Raw genomic sequence first — 17,569 nt, 5'->3', positions numbered from 1 at the left:
TACGTAATATTGGTCCCAGATACTAGCGCGTCGAGATTTGCTTTTTACAGACAACAGCTGTGAACCTGAATGCCTCCTTTTATTTCACCCACAAAATAAAAGTCTCTCACAAAAAATCAATGAAGTTAATATTTAGTGGCAAAAATAATCCTTATCCTCTTAAACGCTTAAAAAAAAAAAAACCTAAATAGTTTCCTGCACTGCTTCATTCAAAGATAAGAAAATGTCACCAAGAAAACTCAATTCCACCGGTGAAGAGAGGAAAAACGGGGATGAAACAGATTCAAGGAATGCTTCAAACGAACCGATTTGAAGACGAGAAAAATCCCAGAAATGTTCCAACTAAAAATGAAAGTGAAACACTGGATTAAACGTCTTCCTACGATTGATATTATTTTTGAAATGAAAGCCTTAAGCTGCAGCCGACAGGCCAGCTGGGCTCTGATTACCATCTGCAACAATCACAGCGATGAGCAACCCGAGAGCTAAGCAGAACTACTTGGCCTACAGCTTGTGTTATTTCTTTTGGTAGAGCGAGCACAGAGCTCTCTCTCTCTCTGTGTCTCTCTCTCTGCGATGAGCTTCATTAGTTTTGTGTCACAGAGCGAAGAGAAACAGACACGGCCTCACATAATTAGCCAGGAATAACATGGGTGCATGCTAGTAGCATTAGCCGCAGACTGTCACAGAGCCGTCCCCAGTTAAGGGCAGAGACATTACATCCAAGCCTGCCCCATTCCTCGCTGGCAGCAAGACTATAACTGTCGCTATCAGCGCTCGTTATTCCTCCCTGACCGCCAATCCTCAGCCCCCCCCAGCCCCCCCCAGCCCCATCATCCTCGCCATTACACTCGACCCGCCTCATCACGGCTCGGTCGCTCATCCCTTCCCTTCCCTTCTTTGTGGCCTTCTCATGCCCTTCCTTTCCCTCCCTGGTACAGACCTGTCTGCGCCTGTCCAGCTGGCCATATCCCTTTAAATCTGGCCCGGGTTGAGCCGCCATCTCGGCGAGATTACTGCGCACTCTCCTCGGCTCCACAGATGGGAGAGACAGGCCGCCAGCTGGCACTGGGACACCCACTATCCTCAATGGACCCTGGCCAACAGACCTGGCTCTCTGCTCTACATTCTGCCCATTCACACTCCTGATAGTCCTCCAACTTCCTCCTCTTGCATTACGCCGTCTCTCCTTCGCGCCCCATCTCTCTTGCTGTTTCTACTGCATTGTGTATTTTCACTGCACGTAAAAGTAATGTCAAGTAAAAGAAACTCTGGTCCTCACTTTACGACATACTCGGAGTTATGATGGGCTTTCCGAAATTCAAAAGTACAGTGGAACCTTGGATATCAAACGACTCGGTAGTCGGGGGGGAAAAAAAGGGAGTTTAAAATCCCTTGGAAGTCCCTCCACACGAGTTCGAACTCACGAGTGGAGCCGAAGACACGCGAACGAAGGCGGAGTCTACCCGAGTAGGTTCAGTTTGAACGCAACTCTGTCGCTACGTGAGGACCAGCTGTGTCTTAAACATCCTGCAATGAAATTAGATTTAATAGAACCTTCTCCACTTCTGATTGGACGGAGAGAATCATCGCGACCATGCAACGTGAGTGAGCGGTGTCGCTATGGCGACAGGCTTACATTGCGGTACTACAGCTGTAGTGTAAACAAAACTCCTCAGAAGTACTCCTGAAACACCGAACTCCACGACGGAACTTTAGTAAACATACATTTACCTTCCCCAAATCTGCTCCGCCATCTCCCGGCTATATCCTTAAAGGCTTTCCTCTGCCGTCCAATCGCTTTCAGGCGCACAATTGTGTACTGTTGCACACCTGTACGTACACACACACACAATCTTTATCTATATGGCCGCTGTTTTTAGAGAAAAGGTGGAGAATGAGAGTTATTGAAAGGTGTAGATGCGATAAGGGCGCCGGGCGGAGATAACCGAGCGCCCTTCATCACTATGTAACAACGCCGGTTGTCCTCTTGGGTTAAAATAGAGCACCCATACACCCCTGCACGCACACACACACCCACACACACATATATAATGCACCAAGATAGGACAAGTTCATTACCCCTGTGTGTGGCGGCCTGATAAGGCCCAGATCCCCTGAAATAGAAACAAGGAATATCTATCGTTCCTCTCACGGCTCCGCTATCTGTCAATTACAGGAGAATACGCCGCGTTTGTCCCAAAGGTAAACAGCTATCAGGAAAATGCGTTTTTTACTTCCTGGTGTGGCGAGGACACTCGCGCCGTAATCATGCCTCCCGTCTTCCCTGAGCCGTCCCACACGCAGACCAGCCGATGGGAACGTGTCAACAAAGCTGGGGATCGCACCGTCAACACGTCCATCTCGCCGCTGCAGACGGTAACGCGATATGAAAATGTGCTCGTCTATTTTTAGACCGCGCAAGACTTCCTTCCTTTCCTCACTTGAGCCGTTTAAGATGCCGAGTTTCATCTCTCCTTAGACAAACGTGGTAAATCCGAGGAAGGCTTGTTGGGCTTTCGGAGCGTCTGAGTGCGTGCCCACAGCTCGATACGGCGAAATGGCCTCGGATGGCTGAGCGAAATCGTGCAGAAACTTTTTGCTCCTGCCTTCTGCCGGACCACCTGCTGAGTGCTGAGATGATTACAGTGCGAGATTGCTATGCCAGATTACTGTGACCTCATGGACCCCTCCAGATGGACACACACACACACACACACTCACACAGACACACCTGCCGTCTCAATTTAAAACACTATATTACCATAACAACCAGAGCTGCTTGTGCTGATTATGCACATATCGCATGCAGTCATCCTTCATCGCTGGAAGCTGCGTCCTGTTCCTGCATCCTTAACCCGGAATTCTAATGTACTGTTATTGTTAAAGGTCATGCCAGCAGATAATTTCACTTTTCACACAAGACAAATTGTATAGGAGTTATTCTAGAGATGAGTAGTTCCTCTTATTTTAAGCAATAGCAGTGAGACAGGGAGCCCAGCCCGGACCTTAATATTAAATCAGAAAAAAAACAATGTCATTCATTCATTTAGATATTTATAAATGTGTTTCAACAAGTTAGGCGTTAAAAGGGGAAGTGGAAATAAATCATCAGGCATAAAACACGTACTCAAGATAAATCCCATCCATCCTTCTTCTGCTTTTCCGGGTCACGGGAGTTTCAGAAGCTATGTGCGAGAGGCGGGGCACACCGCAAATGGTTCGCCAGCACATCGCGGGGCCACGCAGAGACAGACCACCATACGCACACACACACACACACACACACACACTTAGAGTAATCAATTTACCTAAATTGCATGTTTTCGGAGGAACCCGGAGAAAACCCACACGGACACAAGGAGAACACACAAACTCTCCACAAATAGGATTCGACCCCGGTAGTTTCTTGCTGCGAGGCAACAGCGCTAACCACTACGCCACCATGTCACTTATGTTAATCGGACATCAGAGAAAAACTTACATTGGAAAAATGAGAAATAAAATGCATAAAATTGCTTCAACTTCAAAAGTGGACTCTTCAATTTTTGATGTGATTCAACAGTTTTTAAGTTGAGCCACTGATCGGAGACAGATTGAAAGAATGAGCATGAAAATACCAAAGATTATAGTTCTTAAACAACATAGGATGCCTCTTCTGTGTTTTTTTCTGTTTAGAAAGTTGTGTGTGTGTGAGTGTGCCAGTGGGACACCGACCACAGAGGGGTGATATTGAAGTGAACCGAGGCAGAGGAGGAGAGGAAGAGGGGACAGGGTCTCTGTTAAGCGGCGTGTCGGCGCATCACTTTGCATCACGTGTGACGGGCTGTCATCACGCCTCACATCCAGCCGCACGTCTCTCTTTACCAGACTGTGGACGTCACATGATATCAGTGAAATGGAGAAGTTAACTGGAGGCTCTGCCGCCCCCCCCCCCCCAAACATCCCTCCCCTCCATATATGTTGCCCCTTCAACACCCCCCAATCTATCCCCCCCCCCCCCATGTCATGTTTGCGAGAGGGAGAGCTTTGGAGGGTGGCACTCCGATGGCGTGAAGCCAGATGGCAGCCACAAGGCAGGCAACGTGGCACAGAGCAACGAAGGCGGCACACACACACACACACACACACACACACTCATACTCAATCACTCACTCACACATTCCCTCCTTAATGAACACCCATGAATTATTCATCACACACAATTGTGCGTGCGCACACACACACACACACACACACAGATCCTGTCAGCAACAGAAGGCTCTGCGACTTCTCTCTTTTTATTATCATTTCTCGAGGCATTTTCCTTGGTTGTAAAGGAATACCAGGTGGTGCTCAACCCCTCAAACTATCAGCTCCTCCTCCTTCCTCCCTCCCATTTCCTCCTCCGTGCACCCTGTCCCTTGCCCCCCCCCCTTTCTGTCTGAGTCCTTGTCATCCTCATTTCACTCATTGCCTCATCTAAGAGGTGATCATTGTGTTTGATTATTAGGGGATTGTATTGTAAGTATGAATAGATAAAAAATAAATAAATAAATGTAAATATAAAATAAAGTAAGGAATATTTGTTCAGACAGGCTTTCCGTTTAATCAGAAGTACAAGAATTCACTTTGCGTGTTTTTTACCCATGATGCCATTGATCAGGCATTGTTTTATTTTTTATCCAAATTATCTATACTACTACTGTACTTTCGTCTTGTCCCGTGAGGGTCTCCAATGGAAATCATCTTTCTCCACTTCAGCCTGTCCTTTGCATCGTCCTCCCCAACACCAACTACTCTCATGTCCTCCCTCACTACGTCCATGTATCGTCTCCTGGGTCGATCTCTAGCCCTGTTCCCTGGCAGCTCCATCCCCAGCATCCTTCTACCGATATAGTCCCTGTCTCTCCTCTGGACATGTCCAAACCATCCAAGACTGTCCTCTCTGACCTTGTCTCCAAAACATCTAACCTTCAATGTCCCTCTTATTGTCTAATTTCAAATCCTATCCAACCTGGTCACTCCAGAGGAGAACCTGAGCATCTTCATCTCCGCCACTTCTAGCTCCGCCCCCATCACAGTGCCATCTGCAAACATCATATTCCAAAGAGCTTCATGTCTCACCTCATCTGTGACTCTATCGATCACCAAAATACTGTATAAGTGCACACTCATCTGTCTCCTGTTGATTGAAGGTGCTTTTTTTGTAGCAGCTGCCCCCCCAGATTTCACACCGTAATGGGGCCGATGGAGGCGTTTGCTACAAGGTGAGAGGTGAAAATGTAATCTTCACACTCAAATCGTGAAAACACACCACTTTCCCTCGCTTCCATCAGAGAGCGTTCGTTTTCAAAAGGCAAGTTACTGCTTTGATGCATCAGTTGTTGCCGTTTACAAAACGGGGCGTGGCGCCTGTGACACATGATGGAAGGACGGATGAGAACTCGCTGTCAGAGAGGTTCAAGGTATAAAAGAGAGATGTGCGGGGGGGGGAAGGGGAGGGGTCGCTGGAACAGAGGGAGAAACGGAGCTCTCAGGGGAGAACGAGGGATGAGGAAGTGTGATAAGGTGTTGGTGGATGAGAAGAGCGATGGAGGAAAATGTAAGAAAGGAAGAGGGAGCGGCGGGAAGAGCCATGAAGCGACAGGAGGAGCGGGACTGTCTGTGGTAAAGGTCACCAGCCTCCCCGGTGAGGTTGAGCGGCATTTGAGCCTCACTTTCCTGGATACAATATATGTGTGTGTGTGTGTGTGTGTGTGCGTGGGAGCACAGGATGGAACTGAGTTTAATTGCCTGTAAAGATGAGCCGACTCTTTTTTGGATCCAATGCTGTGCTGAGCGTCAAGAGACCAGAATAAAGCGCACGCACACACACACACACATTGACACGAACATGGACACAGAGGCAGGTGAAGGTGAAAAGTAACATTTTATCAAAGTGATAAAATGTCTTAATACATAATTTTAAAGGCAAAAATTGCAAGTAAGTTTATAATTAAAAAAAAATCAGCGTTCCAAGTTTCCAGCTTTTTTTTCTTGTCCTTGTTAAAATAAATTGGATATCTTTTTTTATTTTTGGATGGCTGGTTGTACAGAATGAGCAATCAGAGCATGATGTGAATTTATTTTAAAATATCACACATTAACAAGAAAACTAGTTACTAAATACAGTTTGTTCTCTGCTCTAACCAACTTTCCTTTCGGAAACATGACCTTTGATCCTCTTTCATCTTCTTCTTCCTTCTATAAATCAATATGTGGCTCGATTTGTTGCGCTTGCTCACACAAAACTCAATAATTTGTAGAATATTAATAAAAGGGAAAAGAGCGACACCACAGAGAGAACGCTGGTTTGTCATCAGATACAAGTAAATGCTTTTACCATCAAACAGAGGGTAACGCAGGTGACGGCTGATGCACTGAACAATAGAAACGTGTCAGAACGACATGAAGGGCTGAGTTTATTCTGATCCGAGACAGATCATTGCTACTTGAGATCTTTATCATTGCCTCGCTGTGATCTATAAAGTAATCTAATTACTTTGGACGTTGGTAAGCGGGGCCATTGTTCTTGGCGCTTTATTTCTGTGAAAGTAAGTGTGACTAATTTTGAGAGACATGAAGAGGGCGGCGTGTGTGCGTGTGCACATGCGTGTGTGTTTATCCAATGCAAGCAAAAGAGTAAGAAAGCAGCAGGAGGCGTGGAGACGGTTTCGAGGCCAGTGTAATCATGAAGAAGCGAGATGGAGGCTGGAGGTTGATGCAATTATAACCTGATCTTTGCTCTTACGCCCCCCCCCCACCCTTCAAACAACCCGTCGTCTCATTTTCTTACACCAATCAATAGATCTTTGATCTGATTGGTTATATTGAGTTTTCAGAAGGAGCTGTTAAGGAAATGAAGACACGCTTGTTTCCTCGTGCGACTGGACGTCACTGTTCCCTCCACCTTTGCAGCCACACAAACGAGGTGACGCGATATATTCTCAGTTCAAGGCTTGTTCAGCTTCCTCTGCGCCGAGTAGCTCAGTAAACAAGCTACAAATCCCTTAATGGGAGTGATGGTTGTTAGGTTGAGAGGTGGTAACAGCAATGAGTCATCTGCATAGAAAGCGACAAAGGTGGACGTAACGGTGCGCTCGAAACCTGAGGACAGATTTTACACCCTATCATTTCTACTTCGCCCCGAATCGCAGCGACACTGTCCTCCGCTATTTGTGGCAGTGTACTCCGGTTCATCCGTCTCATCCTGATCCGTAAGGCCGCCGAAAAATCACCTCCATCCTCATCCCCAACTCATTGGGGATTTCTCATTAACTCTGAGGAAAAAAGATCTGAAGCTGTTGAAAGCTATATTTCTATAAATCAATAAAACATTGTTATCGTGTTTTGTCGCATTCAGGATCGTCGCTTTGGCTTTCTGTTCACATGATTGTCTTTGAAATTGCTAAAAGCTTTGGTCCCTGAAATTTGGCTTCAATAATCTTGCTTGAGAGACATAAGTGCTGTGGTCGCCCTCCCTTTGTGTCCGTCCTAAAACGCTATGTAATTGCGGTGCTTGCTGGTTGTGGGACCCTGCTGTGTGGAGATGAGCGCTCCACGGTTTCGGGAACGACCCTTGATCTCTCGGCTCAGGGTCTTTTTCCCCCCACTCCCATTCTATCGCCTTCCCTCCCATTCACTCTCAGTCAGATGCAAACGCATTAAAAAATGCACACCGGCATCATCAATCAGAGGTAAATAAGATGATGTTTTCCCAGCGGGGAGCTGGACCCACACGGGACTGGACCAGGTTTGTTAATGCACAGGGTTGTTATATTCCTACAGCAACATGGAGCTAAAACGAGATGCAGATTCATGCAGCAGAGCAAATCACCTGCATGGGGTTCCAGTATTATTGAATTCAAGGCACCGGGTACTGAGAATGTCTCAGTCGCCCTCGTTTATCACATGTAATTCTATAAGCATTGAGCTACGATTTAATACCACCAGTTCTGATAACATTTGTAAATTGAAATGAGTTTGAATAGAATCGGGAAGAGGAGACTGTGACAGAGCTGAGAGGACCTGGCATGATTCTCAGAGCCATATCCTGGTGTCGATATCCTGCAGGGAAAAGGCTACAGTCTATGAAGTTAATCTTGATCTTCTATTCTATTGGTTGGTTAAACCAAACCCTAAGACCTTGATTTTTATGTGAACAATAGTTGCATATTAAAAAAAGACAGACACAAATCTCGCAGGTGTTCAATTGACAGACAGATGGATGAGCAGATGGACGGCAGGACAGTTCCGTTGTTTGGTGAGACAGAAGCAGAGGATGCTTAAGGATCAATTCCTTCGTCCCTTTCGACCAAATCGAGAAATATTGCCAAAAATTTTATGTTTTTCTCTCCAAAGTTCAGAGCGATTTAAAAGAAACATGTATTAAAATTCATGCGTGCAGGTTGGTTTCACAGCAGCTGTTGACATGATTACAGAGAGAGAAAAAGTGTGAAATTAATTTCAAATTGAATGTAAATTACGGTGATTGACAGAGCTGTGCTAATCGCCATTCATGTACAAAGGAAATATGCATGCCTCGAGCTGTTGCGATTGCACCGGGTGCAGCTCAGATAAACAGAGCAGAGAAGAAATGACAGAAGAGGACACGCAGCGAGATGAGGGTAAAACTCATGAACCAAAACTGCAGGTCCTCAAGCAACAAAAAAAAGAAGCTCTAGTACTGATAACATTATCAATAAACAGTGAAATCATGTTTAAAAAGTTCATTATTTTTTTCATGTTGTTTTCCCATTACGACATATTTACTTCAACCAAGGAGGATTGTTTTTTTGCTGACGTTTATCTCTGTCTGTCTGTCTGTCTGTTTAACGAACCGTTAGCAAGATAACTCAAAATGGATCTTGATGAAATATTCAGGAAATGTTGGGAATGTTAACAGGAACAGATGATTCCATTTTGGTGATGATCCAGAAGAGATCTTGGATTCTGGATCACTTTGGAATTTTGATTCTGTTTTTGATTCTGTTTTTGGACCCTTTTATCTATATTATCTCCACAAATGAGGTTCTGTTTCTGCTACCTTTACCAAGACACGGTGCATTTCAATGCATCTAATGGACCAATGTCTTTGAAAGATTTTCAAAACATCTGCAGACACATTCTATGCTAACAGCTGCCACAAGTAGCGAACCCCCCAGCAGCCCACAGATTCTACCTCCCTGATCCAGGCTGACTGCACACATCAAACGAAGTCATTCTGTTGAGATGATGATGATATTAAAAAGCATCTCTCGCAACTGTTACAACTGCTGATTAGTTTGTGTTGTGGGAACACGTTCATAAAAATGCTCTTGAAACGCGAAATGGCAAACTGATGTAAATATTCTGTGTTGTGTGTAAATGTGATGGAAATGTCAGATTAATCGACGCAGAAACCATTTTAATGCTCAGCTCAAATCCAAAGAGCCGTCTCTCGTTGTAGACTATATTTGCAGCCCTCACAGGGGCGTAATGGTGAGCGCTGTGGTCTCACAGCAAGAAGGTACTGGGTTCAAATCCTATCTGGGTGGTGTTAGAGTGTGGGTGTGGGTTTTCTCCGGTTGACTCCAAAAACATGCAGTTTTGGTGAATTGGTTACTCCAAATTGTCCGTCTCTGTGTGGTCCGAATGCTGGCGACGCATCCAGGATGTACCCCTGCCTCTGAGCCAGAGCAAGCTGGGATAGGCTCCAGCAACTCCCGTGACCAGGATGCAAATTTAATATATACAACAATCCTCATAATCCTGCTAAAACATGCAGGAACCTAACTTTTTACATTTTTCTAAGGTAAAAAAAAATAAAAAATACTGCGAGTATATGTTGATTAAAAAAAACAATTATACACATACAAATACATGCAAATATACTCCTCTGCTATCCCGGAAGCTTGTTACTTAGAGCGTCACCTTGGCATCTGGAGTAAACCCAACTCCACCCAAATTAAAACAAGGAGGGCAAAAATATATTTTCCAATTCAGCAGATGTGAGTTATTTCATCTTGTGATTCAAATGAGTTTGGTGTTTTGTGTGAACAGATGTCCGTATGCCGCCTCCTTTATCAGCATTAGCTGATTGGGTTTTAGCATGCAGCTTGCCTTGCCTCTGCCTCACAGGTACTAACACACTAATCTGCTTTTGCACAGCTGTGCAGTATAGCAATGGAGGTGGGTGGAGAGGAAAGAAGCAAGGGAGCAAGGGCAGAATGTAAAAACGGAGGCGGGCTGGGGCGGGGCGGGGATGAAGAAAGAAGACGGAGGGAAGGTGGGTGAGAAAAAGAGCCAGAGGGTGGCCTGGAGAGAGAGGATGCTGGTGAGACAAAGGAAAACAGATGCTGACTGGGGAGGGGGGCGAGGGAAACAATGCATGGAAAAAAAATTAGAAGAAAAGTACGAGTTACAGAAAACATGCTTAAACTCTTAATAAATGCAGCCAAACGGCAGACGTGTTCCATGTTTCCGCTGCAGGCAGGACTCGTAAATACCGGCAGCGCCGCTTCATGGGTGACCCTTCACCTTTCCACCAGTTGGGAGCAGCTTTCCCGAGTTCAGGGACCATAAAGAGGCCACGTTGAGTCCAACACCGATGGACACACATTTCCTCATTGAGCCGTCCTTTTTCAATCCCCGCCGATGCTCAGCCGGGAGGCGGGGCTCGCCCTGGAACGACCCGCCAGTTCATCACAGAGTCGCATAGAAAGGCGCAACGCAACACAAACCAGTGACGTTCTTCTGCCTTCTCCATTGTCAACAGCTCAACCGCACACTCACAATGCAACACGGGTGGCGTTAGCGTCCCCTCGGCCTTTAGCACCTGCAGCACGGCGAGGGTCACACTTTCCTTTTGCAGGTGTGTGTGTCTGTGTGGCTCCGTCGTTGTAATGCAGCCTTTAGTGCCCCCCCCGCCCCGCCCTAGTCATGTTCAACTCCATTCCTCTCTCCCACTCCTCTGAATGAGATGTTAGATGCACAGTATATGAGTTGGTGACGCTGCGTGTGGGTGCGCTTGCGACAACGTGGCACAGACCTCTGGTGGGCTTGTTTACCCACAACAACGGGCCTCATTCTGTCTGCACACCTGTTCAACAGCCTTGACATCAGCAGCACTCAGCACACAAAGACCACCTCTGCACCCCAGAGGGGAGCAGCAGGAGGGGAGAATGAATTAGGGCTCTGAGAGGAGCAGAGTGGAGGGAGAGAAAGTGCACGCAACGATAGGGGAGAGAGGTACGAATGAGGGGATGCCGGCTGGATCGGGGCTGGGGTGCCACAAAAGTTGGATTTAGTGGCAGCGGCAAGCTTGGGTGGGGTTGGGTGCTGCGTCCCTCGCGTCATTCGCCTCCACCCGTGGGAGTTGATCGGGTGCACTCAGCTTGTGAGCTCATTAAAAAGCAGCCATTATCCCGGCATTTGCACGCATCGCATGCAAAACTAATTTACTTGTAAGAAATTAAAAGTTCATTTTTATTGCGCTCGCGCTGCAGTATGCAAATTAGGAGTACATAATGTACATTGATGCGAAGCAGCCAACATACTGAAAATGGACTTAACCCCTTCGGGACAATACAAGAGGTGGAATCCGGAATCCTGAAGTCGGAGTCGCAGAAACCCAAAAACATGTTTGCCTTCTGTAAAACTAACATGCTTGATTTTATTGCCATTCCTAGGACAGCGCGTGCAGAATTGTAATTACATTAGAAGATTTCTAATATCACCAAAGCTATTTTCTGTCATTTTTTCAAGGCCGAGCTACTGTTAGGATGCATAAGTAAATTTCCAGGGAGTTTTACGGGAACATGTGGCTCAATGAGTCAGTGAAGAAGCGACGTGTTTCCCCCAGGAAGAGGTCAGAGGTGGGAGAAAAAGATCGGGATCGAGCTGTAAATGCAAGAAGGAACTGGGCTTTCAGCCTGCCTGTGTGTGTGCGTGTGTGCGTGTGTGTGTGCGACAATTTACGTTGGGCTGTCAGTCCACACCTGCAGAGACAGACGGAGATCTGAGCTGAGAGAATAACAGGTAGCTTATGCAGCTCCTTCTTTCTGCGATCAACTAAATCTCTGTATCACAAAGGTGGTCAAGAAAGCTTTCTTCACACATGGACATTTTTAGATTTCACCAATAATCCCTCAAGTGTAGTAAATTGCTCGCCCCTGCGGAAGCGGTGAGGTACGGGATGAAGTTCGGGATGAAGTTCTGCACGAAGGTGAGGGAGGAGGTGCCGCTAATGTGTGGGTTTAGCAGGATTAAGAGGAGCTGGTAGGAGGTGATATGCAGGTGGAGCAGAAGCGTTTGCCGCAAGGTTCAAATATGGTTAAAGAGAGGAGAAAAAAGAGCGAGGTCCTGCCCTCTGGTAAATTTAGTTATTGTTCCTATTAATTGCACAAAGCTCCTCCGTGATAAATGATCACTTAATAAAAACCTAAAATCTGTGAATTTGTGTCGCCACTGACTCAGCAGTGCTTCCTGCCGCTTTCACCCGGGGATGACGGGTGATTCTGGCGCTCGCAGGGCACGGCTGGTTGGCACGGAGGGTATAGCATGGAAGGCGGGCGCGTTGTTAGCTGGCGTGTGCTGGCCCCTTAATGAGCAAAGTGTTGATTTGGCGCAGATCCTAATAGGATCAAAGCTGTCATTTGGCTCCCCGGATGGCTGACAGGAGGCCATGCCTGGCACGGCACCAAGAAGTAAGAGAAACAGCGTCACTTTCAGAAGCCGAGCTTCTCAATGTCTTTCCATCTCGCTGCCTCGCCTCTGCTTTGATCACCATTCTTCTCTTTCTCTCCCTTTTTTTATTTTTTTTAAAGACTTACTTACCTTAAACACACAAAAAAGAGCTAATGGAGCTCCGGTTCATTATGGGAAATGTGAGTGAGGAATACAATGAATGTTCACTTATGTTTGAATGTCCACGCTAAAAGCTGCAAGGCCATTATTTCTGTAAACTTTAATCGCCCGTGGTGACGACAGGAGGAGTGATTTTCTTTTTTATTGAATGTAGATGATACTGTAATACACTCAGGAGTGTCTCAGTTGGCTTCAGCCCATTGAGAAGAATGATTTATTGTGCAGGAGTAAGTGGGGTTTATTTTGGCTTGGGAGCGTTGCGTGCCCTCAGGGCTGGTGATGGATTCACTCCCACGCATGTATGCATTGTCATGCGGAGACACACACACACACACACACACACACAAAAGGGCAAATGCATTAAATATTGTTGCCTACTGCACAGAGCAAAATAAACTGTGAAGTCAGACATGATGGTGCGAGCAAGGGCACGATGAAGAAGACAAAGACAAGAAAAAAAAATACCCCCCCTTTCCTCGCTTCCAAATTAAAATGCAAATGTTTTTTTTTTTCCTTTTCTGGTTATCATTATTTGCTTCATCCTCTCCTCCACATCCATCCTTTCGCCCTCCACCCTCGTCTCTCCATCCTTTTGTCTCAAAATTAGTGAAGCAGAGTGCCCGGGCGGCTAATTATGTATTCAAATGAAAGAGGCATCGTTAATGTTGCACTGGGGAGAGGCAAGATGATTGGGAGAGGGTGATGGAATTGAAATGAGTGCCGGGGTGTCGTTCGCTCGCTTGCTCATTCGGGTGGCGGCGGTGGAAGAGGCGGCGGTGCATCTGGAACCAGCCGAGCACATCCCGGCAGATGTCACCTCCCGGGGGGTGTTTGGGCAGGGTGGGAGAGAGAGAGAGAGAGGAAAAAGAGATAGAGACATAGAGAGGGAGGGGGTGGGGGTGGTAAGGTAGGGAGGCGATGCTCGATGGGGGGGGCGGGGGGGTGTGAGTGAGGGTAAGGAGAGGAGGGGTGGGTGGGGGGAGTACGGTCAGACAGGAGACGCGCACTTTACAATGACAGGATGGGAGGGGAAGCGAGGCAGGGAGTGAGGAAGGGGGGGGGGGGGGTGCATAGCTTTGTTTCGGCAGAGGACACACAAAGAAGAGAAATGTGATGGTTAATTTAGCTCAGCAGAGAAAGAGAGGAAAAAGAAATGAGATAATGAGCGTGTTGTTGTCGCTCTGCTTTGCGACCCCATGAGCAAACGTCTGCGAGGAATCCTGACGCTAAAGCTCTGCGGCTGATGAACAGGCATTAACCGATAGCAACCCAACGCTATAGATGAATGCTACCCAGCGTGCGTTGTGCGTTTGCTGCCGGCCCGGTCCAGGGCTGTGTGGCGAGACGCGTGAAGTCACGGCGCCGAGGTGATGTGTTCGTACAGCTCCAACCAGCCATCTGCTCCTCGTGTCCTTCATCTGACACACTTCTCATCCACATTGGTCCATGCAGGCGCGCACACACTCACCCACACACACACACCCACCCACACACACACACACACACAGGGTTTCCTCCAGTTATCCTGTATTCATGAGGGCCGTCCTGCCAGCTCGGTAGCCTGAGGCCCCCGGCCCTGTGGCCTGCAGCTATCATTAGAGAGCCTGTACTCTCATTACTGATCCCCTGGCTGATAATGCGATGCATGCCCCATCCCAAGGGGGCACAACTGGGACCGGCGGCCCCCATCAGGCCCGCGCCGGCGCTGCAAGGGTGCTCCATCAACGCCACATCAGTACAAACACACATTTGTAGTAGTGTTTTCATCCAGACTGCAAAAGAGGCTTTTGATACACCTGAACAACACACACATCTATCTATCTATCTATTTCTCCCTCTCTCTCCATCCACTCCCTATTTCTTCTTCTTCTGTGAGTCTCTGACGGAGATGCATGGTGTTTCTAATTTGGCATGCAGACATTAATTCCAGCACAGCTGCTGCTGCTGCCTCCTCCCCCCCCCTCCCTCCATCCTCTCCGACACACCTCCCTCCACCACCAGCCTCCCCCTCAACCCCACGTCTCCACCTCCCTCCCTCCCTCTCTCCCTGAAGGCTTCTCTCTAATGTGCAGCTTCAGAGAGGCGCGGCAAATTAACACCATTTGTTCTGCGGAGCATGCCTTCTTCTCAACACTACAAGCATATCTTATGAGGTTTGTCTAAATGTAAGAAGGAGCAAGAAAGAGAAATACACGGAAATGTTGCAGCGTGGTTGTTTTCCCACCCCTATTCAAATCTGCAGCAGAAACACAATCACGGAGTGTGTGTTTTTCTTGTTGTAATCCTTGTTGCTTTCTTATCTCTGCCTTCAGCAACAGACATTCTTTTCTTTTTTTTGCCTCTGCTCGCAATGACAGAGATCAAAATGTGCAAATTGTCTCTGTTGCAACAGCAGACATCTGTGCAACCGCCGAGATCTACGTCGCCCCAGACAGCGTGCAGCAGCAGAGTCATTTATCCGTTAGCGCTCATCCACCAGCTCTCCAGAACCAATGTTTTATTCAAACTTAAAACCCCATTAGAAACAAATATCAGTTTTGTCAGAGGAATCGCGGCTGAAACGGCGGCCCATGTGTGTGAGGAGGGAGCGGGGAGGAAACAGGGAAGGAGGTGCAGAGGCAGGAGCATCTGTATACTCCCAGACACATTGTTTTGGTATTCCAGCCTCACAGGAATATTGAATATGGCAGACCTGGCTTTGCATACTGCACACAAAGAAGCACATCCACATGTGCACGTAGGCACACACACACACACACACACACACAAGCCCTCCAGATCCACAGATCCCCACACACACCCCACTCAGACCCAGCAGGGCTTTCTCTCCGTGGGCACGAATCCTTTTCAACAGTGGGCTAATTCCGTCTTTCACTTCTTGTCCTCTCTCCTCTGCACCTCCCTCCCTCTCTATCTTCTTATTCTATTATTTAATTTTCCCCTCCACATTGTCTTCCCTCCTTTTATCTCACAGCCCACATCTTCTCCTCCCTCCTTCTTTCGCCACCTTGCCTCGGAGATAACAGCATTATTAACTGGCCTGGTTGACCTACACTCATGATAAACTCATCCCACTGAGGATCCCTGCCTTTCTTTCCCTGCTGCTGCGCGGGGATTACTATCGTCTGAACCGCAGGAGACCATAAACATGGAAGGATCAAAATAAAGTCCACCCTGGAAGGAGATGGCAGATACACAAGTGGAGGGGTAGAGGAAAGGAATGAGGGCGCAGCATTCATAGCCAAATGCCAGAAATGAAATGCTTAGAGTAATTAATAATTGAAGAATTGTATTAGCTGCCAATTAGCTGATGATGTAAAAGCAATTGAAATAGCTAGAGTGGGAATCGTGCCGGATGTGGGCCAGAAAGTAGTCAGCTGTGCCTCAGCTGGGAGAGCGTTGAATAGCCTCTTTACCACAGGTGCATGCTGGGAGACTGCAGGGGGATCAGCCTCTGAAACTAAACAACTGCTTGGCACCAGAAGAGTTTCTTTTCGCTTTAAACTAATTTTTCCACAGGAGAGGAAAAGGGAAGAAAAAAGGAAACTTAAGGATAGAGGGCGTGTAATTAAGTCAATGACCCAACTGTTGAGGGTGAGACGGGGGAAGAGAGAGAGACGGGTGGAGGAAGGTACAGAAGGTGCAGGTGAGACGAGGAAGTACAAGAGCGAGAAGACAAAGAAAATATTTGTGCAGAAAGGAGGGATTAAGCGTTGCTGCATTTGGAAAGCTGCCGCCACATCTGCTGGTGCATGATGCCGGCGCCGCAGCCATCAGCTGTCATTTTGGACCGCAGTCAAGTGGAGCAGAGGTACCGCCTGGCACCCTCCCCGGCTTTTTCTTTTTTTTTTTTTTACCCGCAAAGCTGGTTCATATTTTTACCGCTCCAAAAACGAGCTCTTTTCTCCGTCCTTGCACTTGATGCTTGATCTTAAATACAGATTCCTTTTGGGTAAAGAAATACCACGTTCCTCGGACAGACCTTTGGAGAGCCATTATTTGGCCGGTTAGGTAAACCATAAATGTTACTCTGGCGCCTGGAGATAAGTAATGGCCTCCAAAACCTCTTTCCAAACAACAAGCCAATCCATCACGGGGAACATGCCTCTAACAGCCTAACAGGATGCATTACTGTGGAGCATTTAGCCAATTATCACCACCAAACAAAGAATTTAAGTGTCCCAATGCATTAGGCAGGGTTGTAAATAATAGCATTGTATTTAAGCAGTACCATTAGGCTTCACAGACAAACATCAGTTATTCAACACTCCATTCAGGCCCCACCCATACGCCTAATAAAAGCAAGTGGGAGAGAGAAAATCACGAGGAGGGTGGAAAAGGAGAAGACGGAATGATGCATCAAGAAACCCGCCGATGGAGAGTTTGGCATGTTTTTATACCCGAGGGAATGAAAACGAAACAAATAAAGGAGGGGGGGGGGGGGGGGGGGGGAGAAGATGCCCTCATATGTTGATCTGTTGTTGTGCATCAGACAGCAAGGTGATGAAATAAATAAATAAGTGGTCTCTGGTCTGTGCGGCGCGCTGCTGTGCTTTGCTGCGGTGCCTGGTTGCCCATGAATATTCCATGAGGCGGAGAGTGGGGAAGTGTGTTGCCTGGAACATCTGGTCCGGTCCACAGGGATCCTCGTGGCGAGAAAGCTGCAACTTCAGTGGGGACAGAGGGAAAAAATGGCAATAAA

Source organism: Brachionichthys hirsutus, chromosome 1 (assembly GCF_040956055.1).
Source record: "Brachionichthys hirsutus isolate HB-005 chromosome 1, CSIRO-AGI_Bhir_v1, whole genome shotgun sequence".
NCBI lineage: Eukaryota > Metazoa > Chordata > Actinopteri > Lophiiformes > Brachionichthyidae > Brachionichthys > Brachionichthys hirsutus.
This window is presented reverse-complemented; position numbering follows the sequence as displayed.